Consider the following 15298-nt stretch of genomic DNA (forward strand, 5'->3'; position numbering starts at 1 on the left):
CTTTAGGTGAATCATTAGGTTGTTTATTTGTGAGGCATCTGGTTTTTTAATGTAGGAACTTATAGCTATAAACATTCCCCTTAGCATGGCCATTGCTGTGTCCCACAAATTCTGATTGGTTGTATTTTCATTTTCATTGGATTCTAAGAGCTTTCTTATTTCTTCCTTATTTCTTCAGTCACCCATTGGTTTTACAGAAGGCTGTGGTTCAGTCTGCATGTGTTTGAATATTTTCTGCTGAGGTCTGGTTTTATTCTGCTGTGATCTGATATGATGCAGGGGGTTATTTTGACTTTCTTGAATTTGTTGAGACTTGCATTGTGTCCTGTATGATCTATTTTAGAGAAAGTTCTATAAGCTGCAAACAAGAATGTGTATTGCCTGGCTGTTGGGTGAAATATTTTATCGATATCAACATTGTCTATTTGATCTAAAGTGTGGAGAAGCTATGAAGTATTGCTGTTGATCTTTTGCCTTGATGACCTATCTATTGGTGACAGTGGGGTATTCAAGTCTCCCACTATCACTGTTTTAGGGTCTATCTGTGCTCTTAGGGCCATCAGAGCTATTATAATGTGAATGGGTGCCACGTGTTTGGTGCATATATGTTAAGGGTTGATATTTCCTCTTGATGAATTGTTTCTTTTATTAATATGAAGTGACCTTCATTCTCTCTTCAGATTGATTTTAGTTTGGAGTCTACTTTGTCAGATGTGAGTGTAGATCCTCCTACCTGTTCATGAGGTTCATTTGGTTAGAAAATATTTTCTACCCTTTGACTCCAAGCCAGTGTTTATTATTTCAGTGAGATGAGTCTCTTATAAGCAACATATGGTTGGGTCTTGTTTATAAACCAGCTTGCTATTATATGTATTGTGAGTAGGGTGTTGAGGCCATTTGCATTCAGTATAAATAGTGAGAGGTGCTTGCTCTTTCCAGTCATTTTTATTCCCCTGTTGTTCAGTTTTACCTACTACTTGTTTACTGGTCTGCTGACTGAAAAGGGTTTATTCTTTCTTGAGTCTTGCTTTCTCACTCAAATTTCTTCTTCTATATATAAAAGTCCTTTAAGTATCTTCTGTAGTGTTGACTTGATAATCATGAATTCCTTTAGTTATTGCTTTTTTTTGGAAGGTTTTCATTTCTCCTTCAATTAGAAAGAATAGTTTTGCTGGATAGGCTAGTTTAGGTTGACATTTGCTGTTTTTCAGGGCCTGAAGTAGGTCTTTCCATGACCTTCTTGCATTTATGGTTTGAGTTGAGAAATCTGCTGTTATTCTAATGGGTTTGCTTTATATGTGACTTGTCTTTGTTCTTTTGCAGGTTTCAGAATTCCTTTTTTGTTCTTTGTGCTGAGTATTTTAATTATGATGTGTCTGAGGGATGTTTCTTTTTTTGGTCCTGATGGTTTGATGTTCTGTAGGCTTCCTGCAACTAGGTGACTCTCTCTTTCTCGAGGTTAGGGAAGTTTTCAAGTATTGCTCTATTGAATAGGTTGTCAATACATTTAGTTTGTATCACCTCTCTTTCTTCTACACCAATGTTTGTAGGTTTGTCTTTTCTTGGTGTCCCAGATTATCTTGCATGGTCCATTTGTATTTTCCTAGCATTCTTTCATGATGTTTTACTGTTTGGTATACATCCTCTACTTTGTCTTCCATTCCTGATAATCTATTTTCAACTTGTTCCATTCTGTTCACCAAGCTTTTGATTGAGACTTGTATTTGGGATATTGAGTTGTTTATTTTGGATTGATTACTTTTCATAGTTTCCCTATCATTATTGATTTTCTCTTTCATATCCTGGACAATCTTCTTAATTTCATTCATCTGTTTGTTTGTATTCTCTTTGAGCTAATTTAATTGTTTATTCACATACTCTTTGAGGTCTAACAGCAACTTTTAAGTTTCTTCTTTGAGGTCATTAATCATTTTTACTATTTTTTTTGGGAATTCATTATTTGATATCTCTTCCTCCAGACATGTCTTTAGATCTTTAGTGGTGGAATTGGTTTGCGAGGGAGAGCAGTTGACCTGCTGTTTAATTCCATGTTGAGATTTATGCATCTGGAGCTAGTTTTGTCTGAGTTTTGATCCCTTGTGCTTCTGTAGTTGGGGGTTTGAGTTTTTTCTCCTAGAGTTCCAGCAGTGTTCCTCAGAGAGGGGTATGCTGGAAATGTTATCCCTTGCAGGGTTCTTATTGCGTTGCAGATTACCTTTCACCACTGAGGTTCCCACTCTTTGGTGGGGAACAGGGGCACTTCTGCAGACACAGTGGGGAGTGCTGGGTCTCTGTGTACTGTGGGGGGCAGGCCTCCTATCACCAGCATAGTGGTGGATTACCACTCAGTGGAGGAGCTGGGATTCCAGCTCTTGGACAGGAGAGACAGGAGTGTCCTGCAGTTAGACACAGTGTGAAGCACTGGGCTTCTCTGTACCTTTGGGAAGCAGTGTTTCTGGTGCAACCTGCAAAGTAGCAGGTTACAGCTTTCCTCTCTTCAGTGGGGAATCTGATATTCTTGCCTTTAACAGGAGAGCAAGAACCCTCTGACTGTCAGTGACAGTGAGGAGAGTTGGGCCCCTGTGCACCTTGGGAGGCTGGCCTCCTGTCAGCTGCAGAGTTGTGTGTTGCCATTCAGTGGGGGAGCTGGGATTCCAGTTCTTACACAGGGGAGACTGGACTCTCCTGTAGGCCAGAAAAGTGGGAAGTGCTAGGCCTTTATGAACTTTAGAGAAGCAGTCCTTCTGATGCTGTCCACAGAGTAGCAGGTTACAATTTTCCTTCCCTCACTGGGGAACCTGACATTCTCTCTCTTTAAGATGTGAGCAGGGCTCTCTAACTGTCAGGCAGAGTGGAGAGCACTCTGTAACTCAGGAGGCAGGTTTTCTGGTGTCAATCACTGAGTAGTAGGCTACAGCTTTCCTCCCCTCAGTGGGGAATCTGGTGTTTTTGCTCTTTAACAGAGAAGTGGTGCTTTCCCATGGTTGGGCACAGTGGGAAATGCTGGGCCTTTTTGTGCCTTAGGGAAGCAAGTCTCTTTGCAAAAAGGCAGATTACCACTCAGTGGAGGGGGTGGGTTCTTGCTCTTTGATGGGGCAGAAGGGGCTCTCCCACAAGATGGCTTTGTGGTTAACACTGGGCCTCCATGCTCTGTGGGGAGGGAAGCCTGGCACTGCAGAGTAGCAAAACATGGATCCTGGGGTTCACTTGTGTCTGTGGCAGTGGGATCCTGGCACTGAGTAACAAGTTGAAGGTGTCCATGGTGCAGCAAAGTTGGTGGGCTTGAATCATCTGTTGCACACAAGACAGCACAGTCCCTGGGGTCTACTTGTGTTTGGTGTAGGCTTCCAGAAACCATGGCAACTGCTGCAGGCATGGGGGAACCAAACCTTCAGGTAGCAGGAAAACTTGGGCTTACTTGCTGGCACAGACTACCGGGAACCACAGCAGCTGCTGCAGACATGTGTAAACCAAGCCTTTGGGCAGCAGAAGTTCTTGGGCCTGCTTTCCAGGCATGGGCTTCTAGAAGAGCAGTACAGTGGCTCTGCTGGAGGCACCAGGGTACCAAGCCTTTGGAAATCAGTAGTTCTTGGGCCTGCTTTCCAGGAATGGGCTCCAGGAGGGCAGTACAGTACACTGCAGGCACAGAGGAACCAGTAGTGGGAGTTCTGGGGCCTGATTGCTGGCATAGGCTTCTGTGAATGCAGTACAGTGGCACTACTGCTGGCACAGGGGAACCAAGCCTACTACTTTGCACCTTTTGTTATCCATGGAGCAGCGGGAGCCATGGGTCCTACTTATACATGGGTGCTAATTTCCCTGTCATTTCAGTGTAAAGGAATTAGGTTGTGTAGTAGGGGGGAATGTGGAGCTCTGAGTTCCTGTATGTGTCAGGAAAAAGGACTTACTGACAAGCACCATTAATACTGGAACCTGGAGCCATGCAGAGACTTCGGGTGTGTGTGGGGGAATCAGGAGTGTTGAGCTACCAGTTGTTCTTTCCATTCTTCCTGTGGTTAGTTGCTTCTCTATTTTGTATTCAGAGAGGGGTTCACTTCTTGCTGGTTATGGGACCCATGGGTGTCTTCTGGGGTCCCCTGATCTTCCTTTTTTAGGGTAGTTAAGTTGCTGCTGTGCTATAGGGATGTCAAAAAAATCTCCATTTTGCTTGCTCCCCTCTCTTGAGTCTCTTTTGTCTTAGGAATCTTCTGCTTTTTTCATTAATATCTATTTTGTCTTTGTGCCCTAAAATTCTGTCTTTCACTTGGTCTAGTCTGATGGAGCAACTCTCAACTGTATTTTTTTATTTGGCTTAAGAAAAGTTTTATTTCCAGGATTTCTGCTTGATTCTTTTTTCTAAAGTCTTCCACATTAAACTACTCTTTCATGTCCCGAATGGTTTTCTTTATTTCATTTACCTCTTTTTTTTCATAAACTCCTTAGTTTCATTTTCGAGTTTGCTGAAGTCCTCTCTGAGTTCATTTAGTTGTTCCTGTGTCTTCTCTACTTTTTTATTAGTGTTATCTTGATATTCTTTGAGTTTATTTATGTCTGTTACTGCACTGAGTATGTACTCTTGTAGACATAGTATGTGTGTATATATCTTTTCCTCACTGATTTAAAATTCAGTAGTTCTGATTTTAAGAAAGGCAGGAAGAAATCTTGCAAGAAAAGAAATAAATTGGGCTCTTGCAAAAATAATAACCAAATTGATAATTATAGTAATTTAAAATATGTATCATTTCTCCTTTTATACTTTCAAATTCTTGGTAATATATTTCTGTGCATTTTATTGTGAAAATGTGTCACTATGTGTATGTGGCTTAGCACTTGAAGCTTATTTAAACCTTTGCAATTAGTTAGAAGAGAAACTGGAATCTCTCCCCTCCACATGGCTTACACATTGACTGAGGTAACATGGAAGCAAAGGCCTCAGTAACTCCAGTAAAGACACTCTTGGCACAGTAAATAAGTGCGAGATCTATGAAGACTAGTTTGGGGGCTCTGATATGTTTTTCATCAAGTTTGTGCCAAGAGAAATTGAACATATTATTTAAAAGATTGTGCTTTGCAGTGGTGTAGCAATAGCTTTAACATATTAAACACTTGGAAGAAAAACCCAAAGACCTCATTTGGCCCAGAGAGAGAGAGAGAGAGAGGAGAGAGAACTCGTTTGATTCTTAAAAAATGCAGTCTATTACTGCATTTTTTTCTATTAGTAAAACACAAAGACAGTAAAGTCTTTTACTGTCTTACTATTTGTGTTTTACTAATAGAAAAAGTGCAGGAATGGAATTCATGAGGCCCAACAAGCAGTAGTTCCACTAATAGGCACATGATTATGGGTGCAAATCCTGTTTAAGTTTCAAAGATAAGTTAAGGCTATTTCCTCTCCTGTTTTAGCTATACCTACAACACAAATATGAAAAAAAAAACCCCATGTATGTCTTTAAATTCCTGTTTTGTGGTATTTATTCCTTAGTGAGGGAAGTAGACATGTGGTAAACACATGCTATATTACATGACCAGAAATTTTTAGCCATAAGTTTAAAGCAGGATGAACAGGTAGTATCAAGTTAATTCTGGTGCTCAGGGAATCCTCCCAAGGAGAATGCATTTGAGCAAAGTTCTGAAAGAAGTGTACCAGTGGGATGGGGGAGAGCATAATGAAAGGGTGAATCAGGGTGTCTATGGTGGATGTATTTTGTATTCATATATGAAAATAGAAGAATGAAACCTGTTGAAATTGTTCTAAGAATGTGGGAGGGGGAAAGAACAAGAATAATGCAAGGAGAATTCTAACTAAGATATATTGTAAGGGCATACGTAAAAATCACAAAGTATCCCTCTGTATCACTGTTACATGCTAATAAAATACATAGAAAAAAAGAAGTGTGGAAGCGCTCTCCCTATGCCTCCCTGGGGAAGGAATTCTAAGTAATCCGTTCCTGTACCTATAATACTTCCAATATTCAAATTGCTTTTCCCTAAGAATATTTTAGCCAATTCTTCAACCTGCTAGAATGCTCAAGTAGGGGGATACAAATACTGCCATTTCACACCATGTATTACAGCTTTCAGGGATACAGCATATTTTATTTCTTTTTTAAAAACATTTTTATATAGCATATAGGAGATGTACAGGGGATTTCATTGTGACATTTCTACATACGCTTAATGTACCTTGGATAGGTTCAATCCACCATCAATCTCCATCATCTCACTCACCTCTGCTTAAAATGATTTCAGCAGGTTTCATTGTGCTATTGTCATACAAATATATAAAATACATTGACCATATTCACCCTCTTTCACCCTCTCCATTCACTGTTCACCTCCCACTACTACCCACCCCCTAACAGGACCTGTTTTGCATTCCTGACCTTCATTTGTTAAAAATATATTTATTGTTCCAAGGAATTTCACTGTAGTAATTTACCTGTGAATGTACTGTACTTTAACCAGATTAACCCCCTTTTACTCTCCCCAACCCTTAACCCCCACCGCCTATTACTCAACAGCTTTCAATGCATCTCATTATGCTATTTTTCTGCACAGATGCAGTGTATTTCACCATTATGCACTCTCTGTCATTCTTTTTTACTCTCCCTCCACCTTTAGTCCCCTCAAACAGTCCCACTGTTGTAAACATGTCCTCTATATGTGTGTATACATGATCATGTTTATATTTAAGTATACACTTAACTATTGAATCTATCTTCCACATATGAGAGAAAACAGGAAACCTTGGTCTTTCTGGTCCTGGCTTACAAATGCCATAGTTTCATTTTTCTTTTGGGCTGAATAATAATATTCCATTGTATAGATACACCATATTTTCCTAGTCCATTCTTCAGTTATAGGACTTTTGGCATGTTTTCAAAGCTTAGTTATGCTAAATATGTTGAAATAAGCATGGGTGTGAAAGTGGCTCTATTGTATCCTGAATAACAATTCCTCAGATATATGCCCAGAAATGGTACTGCTGGAAAATATGATATTTGTACCTTTAGTTTTTAAGGAACCTCCATGTTGATTTCAATAGTGGTTGCCCTAATTTATATTTGCTCCACTTTAGGGTTTTCACACTTGCTATTCCTTCTTTCTGCAGTGCTTGTTCCTCACCCACAAAATACAAAGGTTGCATTTTCTCCGCATCTTCACCAACAAGTCTTGTTTGTGCTCTTGGTGATAGCCATTCTGACATTAATGAAGTGAAATCTTAATGTAGTTTTGATTTGTATTTACTTTATGGACAAGGATATTGGGCATTTCTTTAGGTATTTATTGCACATTTACACTTCCTCTTTTAAAAAATGTCTGTTCAGTTCATTTTCCCATTGCTTCATTGGGATGTTGATTTTTAGAAGTTAAGTTTTTAGAGCTTCTGGTAAATTATAGGTTATTAACCCTTTCAGATGTATAGCTGCTAAATATTTTCTATAATTCTGTAGACTCTCTTCTATCTGGTGACTATTTACTGCACTCTGCAGACGTTTGTTTGATGTAGCCCCATTTGTCAATGCTGCCTCTTAATTGCTGGGCTACTAGAGTTCTGTTCATAAGTTATTGCTTGTTTGTAATATTCCAGTGTTTTCCCTATTCTTTCTTATAGTAATTTCAAATTTTAGGTCCAACATTAAGGTCTTGATCTAGTTAGAACTGTATTAGTACAGGGTAAAAGACAGAGATCTACTTTAATATTCTGCACTCAGATATACAGAGGAGCCGTGTGGATTTCTGGGTCCTCTATTCTGTTACATTGGTCTTCATGTCTGTTTTTGTGCCAACACCATTCTATTTTTATTGCTTTGGCTGACTCTATAGTATACTTACTATAGAATAGTTACAAGTCAGATACAGTGATAAATTCACTATTGCTCTTTTTTCTCAGGGTTGCTTATCCTTTTTGAGGTCTTTTGTGCTTACACATGAATATTAGGATTAATTATCTACCTCTATGAAGAATGTCATTGGAATTGTGATGGTGATGCTTTGAAAATATAGATTGCTTTTGGTAGTATAGCTATTTTTACAATATTGATTCTGCTGATCCAGTAGCCAGGGAAATCTTTCCATCTTCAGATATTTTCTTTGGTTTCCTTCACCAATTACTTATCATTTTGTGGTAGATGTCTTCGACCTCCTTCATCAAATTTATTCCTAGGTATTTAATTTTTGAGGCTATTGTAAGTGGGATTGTTTTCCTGATTTCTTTCTCAGTCTGTTCAGTGTTGGTATATAGAAAAGTTATTGATGTTTGTGTATTGAGTTGATATCCCGCTACTTTGCTGAAAGTGTTTATAATGTCTACAAGTTGTTGGTAGAGTTTATAATGTCTTTTAGGTATAAGATCATATTATCTACAAATAGGTATAATTTGACTTCTTTCCTCTCTATTTGAATACACTTTATTTCTGCCTCCTGGGATGTTACTCTGGCGAGGAACTCCAAAATGTGTGAGAGTACACACATTTGTTTATTTTCTAACTTAGAGGAAATGGTTTCCATTTTTCCCCATTGAATGATGTTGGCCATAGTTTTGTCATAGATAGCCTTCATTATGTTGAGGTACATTCCTTCTGTTCCAAGATTTTTCAGAGCTTTCATCAGAAAAGACTATTGGATTTTGTCAAAGGCTTTTTCTGCATCAATTGAGATGGCCATGTGATTTTCTCCTTGATTCTGAGTATAGTTTATCTTACATTTATCCATTGGTGTATGCAGAGCCATCCCTGCTTCCTTGAAATGACATTCAATTGATCGTGACGTCTGGTTACTTTTGATATGTTGTTAAATTGAGTTTTCCAGTGTTTTATTGAGAATTTTAGTTCTTCTTTAAATGTCGAGTAGAATCAGCAGTGAATCCATCAGGTCCTGGGTTTTCTTTTTTGGGAGACCATATCATTGCTTCAATCTCGTTGTTATAGATCTCTTTAGGTGGTTTATATCCACTTGGTTCAATTTTGGTTTGTCAAATGCATCTACAAATTTATCCATTTCTTCTAGATTTTCCACTTTATTTAAATATAGGTTTTGATGTATTCCTTAATGATGCTCTGTAGTTCATTGGTATTTCTTGGGATATCACTAATTCATCTTTGATTTTAATAATCTGGGTCTTTTCCATTCCTCTTCTAGTCAGATTGGCTAAGCATTTATAACTTTATTTATCTTTTCAAAGAACCAACTTTTTGTGTGGTTGATTCTTTCTGATTTTTTGGGGAAGAGGACTCTATTACATTGATTTTGGCCTTGAGTTTTATTATTTCTTTCTTTTTATTATTATCCTTCTGATAATTTTGAGTTTAACTTGTTCTTTTTCTAAGAGCTTGAGATGAAGCATAAGTAGATTTATTTGAGACCTCTTCTTTTCAATGTAGGTGCTCATAAATATAAGCTTTCTCCCTTAACCACTGCCTGTGCTGTATCTCATAGGTTCTGGTGCTTGTGTTTTCATTTTCATTAGATTCTAGGAACTTTTGGATTTAATCCCTTATTCCTTTCATGGCCCACTGGTCATTCAACAATATTTTGTTCAATTTCCATGAGTTAGAATAATTGGTACAGTTATTTTGTTGTTGACCACTAGGGTGTTTTGTTGCTGTAGATTGTTCATTTTTGTGGTAGTGGGACTTGAACTCAGGACCTACCCTTTGAGCCACTCCACCACACCTTTTTTGTGATGGGTTTTATCAAGATAGGGTCTTGCAAACTATTTGCCAAGGCTGGTTCAATTCATGATTCTGCTGATCTCTGCCTTCTGAGTAGATAGGATTTTAAGTGTGAGCCACTGGTGCCTGGAAAGTGCTGTTTTTATTACACTGTGGTCTGATAAGATTCAGGGAGTTTTGTGTCCTAAAATCTGACCTGTTTTGGAGGAAGTTCTATGAACCACTGAGAACACTGTGTATTGTGCTACTGCTGGATGAAATACTCTGTATATGTCTGCTATGTCCATTTGGTCTATGGTGTCATTTAATTCTGAGGTTGTTTTGTTGAGTTTTTGTCTGAATCATCCATCTATCTGTGACAGTATAGTAATGAAGTCTTCCACTGTCATTGTGTTGGGGTTTGTCTCTGCTTTTAAGTCCAGGTGTGTTTGTTCAAATAAGTTGGGTGTAGAAATGTTATGTTCATACAAAGTAACCATTGTTAGTTCCTCTTGGAGCATGGTTCCTTTTATTAGTGTACAGTGACCTTCTTGTTTCCTGACTAATTTAGTGTTGAAGTCTAGTTTATTAGCTGTAAGTATAGCTATTACTGTCTGTTTTCAGGGTTCATTCCTTTGGAAAATATTTTTCCACCCTTTCACCTTAAACCAATGTTTTCTTTTGTTAGTGAGGTGCATCTCTTGTAGGTGAAAAAAATGTCAAGTCTTGCTTTTTAATCCAGCTCACCAATCTATTTCTTTTGATTGGAGAATAGAAAGCATTAATGTTCGGTGTCAACATTGAAAGAAATTTAGTAATTCCTGCCATCTTGTTGCTTTTTCAAAATGTTTTTAAAAAATGTTTAGTGTTTGATTCTTTCCTAGTCTGCATTTGCTTATCTATTCATCTAGTGATATATAATTGTTCCCATACTGTCAGGACTGTGTTTATCTTCATCTTGTGTCTGGAGGATTCCTTTGAATGTCATCTGGAACACTGATTTAGTAGTATCAATTTAGCAGTAAAATTGTTGTAGTTTCTGCTTGGTGTGGAAAGTTTTCATTTCTACTTCTGTTAAGAATGATAGTTATGCTAGAGAGAGTAATCTATGTTTGAAGTTATTTTCTTTCAGCACTTAAAATACTTCATTCCATTCCTTCCTTGCTTTTAAGGTTTCTGTTGAGAAATCTGCTGTTTCTCTGGTGAATTTGCCACTACAGATGACTTATAATTTCTCCATTGAAGTTTTCAATACTCTTTTCTGGTTCTCTGTACTTAATGTTTTAACTATAATATACCATGGAGAGTTTCTATTATGACAGTGACGGTTTAGAGTCCTGCAGTCCTCTATACTTAGATGGGCATCTCTTTCTCAATATTTGAGAAGTTTACTGTTATTTTGTTGAATATGTTTCCTATGCCTTTAGTTTACACCTCTTCCTCTTTAATTTCCATGATTCATAGATTTGATCTTTTCGTTGAATCCAAGATTTGAGTTATTGAGTTACATGTTCCATTCATATTTCTTCCTTCTTTTATATATTCATCTGTTTTTTCTATCATATCTACTTTGTCTTCCAGGTCTTTTTTGCAGTATTGGGGTTTGAACTCAGTGACTCATGCTTACTAATCAAGCATGCTACAACTTGAGTTACTCCACCAGCCTCTACTTTGTCTTCACATCCTGAAATTCTGTCTTCCACTTGCTTCTTTCTGCAGGAGAGGCTTTCAAGTGAACTTTTTATGTCACATAAGGAGTTAATCATTTTGAGAGGTTTATTTTGAGAGGGTTTTTTTGAGGCTTTCTATATATTTTTTTGTCTTCCTTATTCCATTTAGCTGCTAATTAGTGTACTCCTTGAGTACATTCTGCTGTTTGTTTGCATTCTCTTTGATTTCATTTGTCTCTCCATTCTCATTGAATTCATTGAGCTGTATTCATAGTCTCTTTAATTTTCTTGACTTGTTTTTGCATGTCATATTTCAACTCATTGATCATTCTTATCATTCTTTTGAGTTTAGAAATAGAGATTTCACCACCTTTATTAGCCATCCATCAGAGCCTTTGTTGTGTAATTGTTGACCTTTCAAGGAGTCATATTTCCAGGCCCTTTCATGCTTCTTATGTCTCTAATTTGAGTTTTTCCCATCTGTAGTCAATTACTTGGGGCTTTTAGTCACCTAAAGTCTTTCCTTGAACTATTTTCTATATTCTGGCAGAAATGGTTAGTGACTAGATTGTTGTGGTATTTCTTACCATTAGCCTGAGATGTAACTTAGCAACAATAAGTTGATCAATTGAATACCAAGCCAGACATTTACATGAAGTAGAACCATTGGCAGTATGGTTTAACTGATCATGTTATATGTGAAGGGGATTAGTGTTTTTATATAGTACAATAGGGGGTTTGAAAACTAAAATTTGTTTGCATGGAAAGGTGATGGTGAGAAGGGGAGTGAAGTGTGAGAACTGTAGGTGAATAAAACTTTAGTGTGTAAAGATACAGTTCAGTTGTGGAGAAGGGTGCAAATGGATAGAAAGGTTGTGAGTCTTGTAAGAAGGAAGTAGACTAAACCACCAGTTGAATGGCTTGCAAATAAGAGAAGAAAAAAATGTGAAAAATAAAGGAAGTGAAAAACTGAGGGAAAACATTGACAATATAAGAGATATAGAGAAATTAAAACTTAAAAAAGGAGAGTCAGTATTTTTTCCTTGTTGAGGAGAATATTTTCTGTGCTCTATCATGACACTGTGCTCCACTTCAATCTCCCATTCTCAGGTTTTTGTCTGCACTTTTGTTGCATACAAACCTCACTTCCTTTAAGCTAGAAAAAAATACTATAGAAGCCTGCTTTATTTATCATCCAAATAAATATTGACTCATAAAAATAGTGTGGTGTTTATTTCTAGTTGACATACACACATTGCATCAGGGAGGTATTAATCAATTGATAAGACTTGAGTTGTCTTTATGGCAGATATTTATTTTCACAGACACATATATTATGATCAGTTACAAACAAGAAATTTTTTCCTTAACATTTTCCTAAGTGGTAATCATTAGGTATGCTGTGACTCCTTTAAGCTAGAAAAAAATACTATAAAAGCCTGCTTTATTTATCATACAAATAATTATTGACTCATAAAAATAGTGTGGTGTTTATTTCTAGTTGACATACACACATTGCATCAGAGAGGTATTAATCAATTGATAAGACTTGAGTTGTCTTTATGGCAGATATTTATTTTCATAGACACATATATTATGATCAGTTACAAACAAGAATTTTTTTCCTTAACATTTTCCTAAGTGGTAATCATTAGGTATGCTGTGAGTTCTTCTGAGGTGATCATTTGATTTTGCTTGGAGCACCAAGGAGAGGCCAAAGAATGAACTCAAGAATGCACAATGGATGTGCCTATAACTCTTTTGATTAACATTTAAATCATTATTCTTTCTCAACAGGCTAGTTGTCATTCTACTACTTGTTGTCAGCATTCTGTGGGTCCCATTAATCCAGGAATTTCAAAATGGACAATTATTCCATTACTTGTCATCAGTATCTAGCTACATTGGGGCTCCAATTGCAACAGCCTTCTTCCTTGCTATCTTCTGCAAAAGAGTCAATGAACCAGTAAGTGAAAAGTGGAAAATTCTTTCTTATGACAGAGTGAGAAAAAAGTCTGCTGGTTTGGTAGAAAAAGTACATTCTTTCACCAGGCTTGGTGGTCATGCCTATAGTCTCAGCTATTCAGGAGCCTTGGCAGGAAGACAGCTACAGCATAGGAGTTCAAGACCAACCTGAGACACCATCTCAAAAAAAGTGCTTAGGGCCAGGTGTGGTGAAACACATTTGTAATCTCAGCTACTCAGGAGGCAATAATCAAGAGCATCACAGTTCAAAGCCAGCCTGAACAAAAAGTTAGCAAGACCCCGTCTCAACAAAAATCTGGGCATGGCAGTGCAAGCTATAATCCCAAGTGTCCAGGAGAAGTAAGTAGGAGAATCATAGTCCAAGTGGTAGAGTGCCTGTATAGCAAGCATGAGATTGTAAATTCAAACCCTAATCCTTCAAAAAATAGTATTCTTTCTACTTGAAGCCCACTTCAAGTTCAGTTGTAGTAAGCCACAATTTCTCATCCTTGCAAAGAGTATGTTAATACCTAGTGCACACTAATAAGAAAACCTTTCTGTTTCTTACAAATTATTATGTGCACTCATGCTGAGGAAAACGCATTTGGAAGGCAGAGTTAAGAGTCCAATCATGGCTATGCCAAATTATGACCACACACAAAGCACGTGACTCTGTAATATAGAAATGGTAACCCCTGCCTCATAGGATTTCTGGGAGGATTGAACTATTCGAAAGATGTGAAATGACAGAAGAAAATCTCCCATACTAGTAATGGTTTAAATATGCTAATATTGTTAACATGAAATAAATGATAGATTCTTGTGGACCATTTATGCCCATACCATATTCTCTTAATTATCATTAGGTATTAATCTTATTGCCATAATTTTTAGATGGAAAACAAATACAGAGAGGTTAATATCAATGTGCTTGTCACATATTACTAAGTAGGGTATTGTGATTCAGACTTAGTCTTTCTCTATCCAAAACTGTTATTCCTAGTTACCATGCGACACTATTTCCATAAAATGTAGCATCTGGAGCAGGAGAAGAGATGCACATATTTCTAACCAGCAGCAAGTTCTCAGAGAAATAATGTGCTGTTTTCAAGAGCTTTATAGAACTCTCAGAACTACTTATTATCAGCCATGAAAATTGTGTAATGTATGTTATAGTTCTCTTTATCCAACAACATAAATCACAAGTTCTAAAAGCTGAATAGAAAAAAATTCAGCTTTACTTAGAGTAAACAACAGTGTTCTGCTGTTGGAAAATCAACCCTTGATATTATGGATGTAAAACACCTTAATGTAATCATTCCACAATATGTACATCATAGTATAAACCCATTTTACCCTTAAATATGTATAATTCTTATTGTCAAATAAAATACCCAAAAGTGTGTAATGGGATTTCACATCCAGCTAAAAAGTGTACAAATTTGTAACCTCCCCTACTTTGAAAAGGTTTAGCTCAGTAATTGGATGCAGCTGGAAGACATCATGTTAAGTGAAGTAAGTCAAGCTCAGAAACACAAAGACTGCATGTTTTCTCTCATACATGGAAGATAGAGCCAAACAATAAACATATGCACAAAAACAAACATAATCACATACAAACTCATATATAGAACAAGTTAGTAACAGTGGAACTACTGTATGGAACTTGGGGGAAGAGGGAAAGGAAAAGAGAATGACAGAACATCAGTAATACCATAGAACATAACATCTGTAAAGGTAGAGGATATATGTATGTGCATTGAAAAATGTTGACAAATGAGGTAAAGAGGGAGATAAAGAGGTAAGGGAGAGTAATGGAAGGGGTTGAATGGATCAAAGTAAAGTATACTCACAGTGGGTATACATTGAGACACCCTTTTGAACATCAATTTAAATATTAATAATGAAAAACAGGACTGTAAAATAGGTACAGTGGGTGGGGTAGTTGTGGGAGGGGAGAGGGGGAATGAAGGAGATTAAGATAAGGGTGTATGGTTGATGGACTTCATA

General features: G+C 37.2%; 1 pseudogene; it reads left to right on the forward strand.

Annotated features, from left to right (window-relative positions):
- Positions 1–15298, forward strand: part of LOC109675042 (solute carrier family 5 member 4-like) — a 79005-nt pseudogene that overhangs the window by 50549 nt on the left and 13158 nt on the right.

The sequence above is a fragment of the Castor canadensis genome, chromosome 18 (genome assembly GCF_047511655.1).
Source record: "Castor canadensis chromosome 18, mCasCan1.hap1v2, whole genome shotgun sequence".
Lineage (NCBI taxonomy): Eukaryota > Metazoa > Chordata > Mammalia > Rodentia > Castoridae > Castor > Castor canadensis.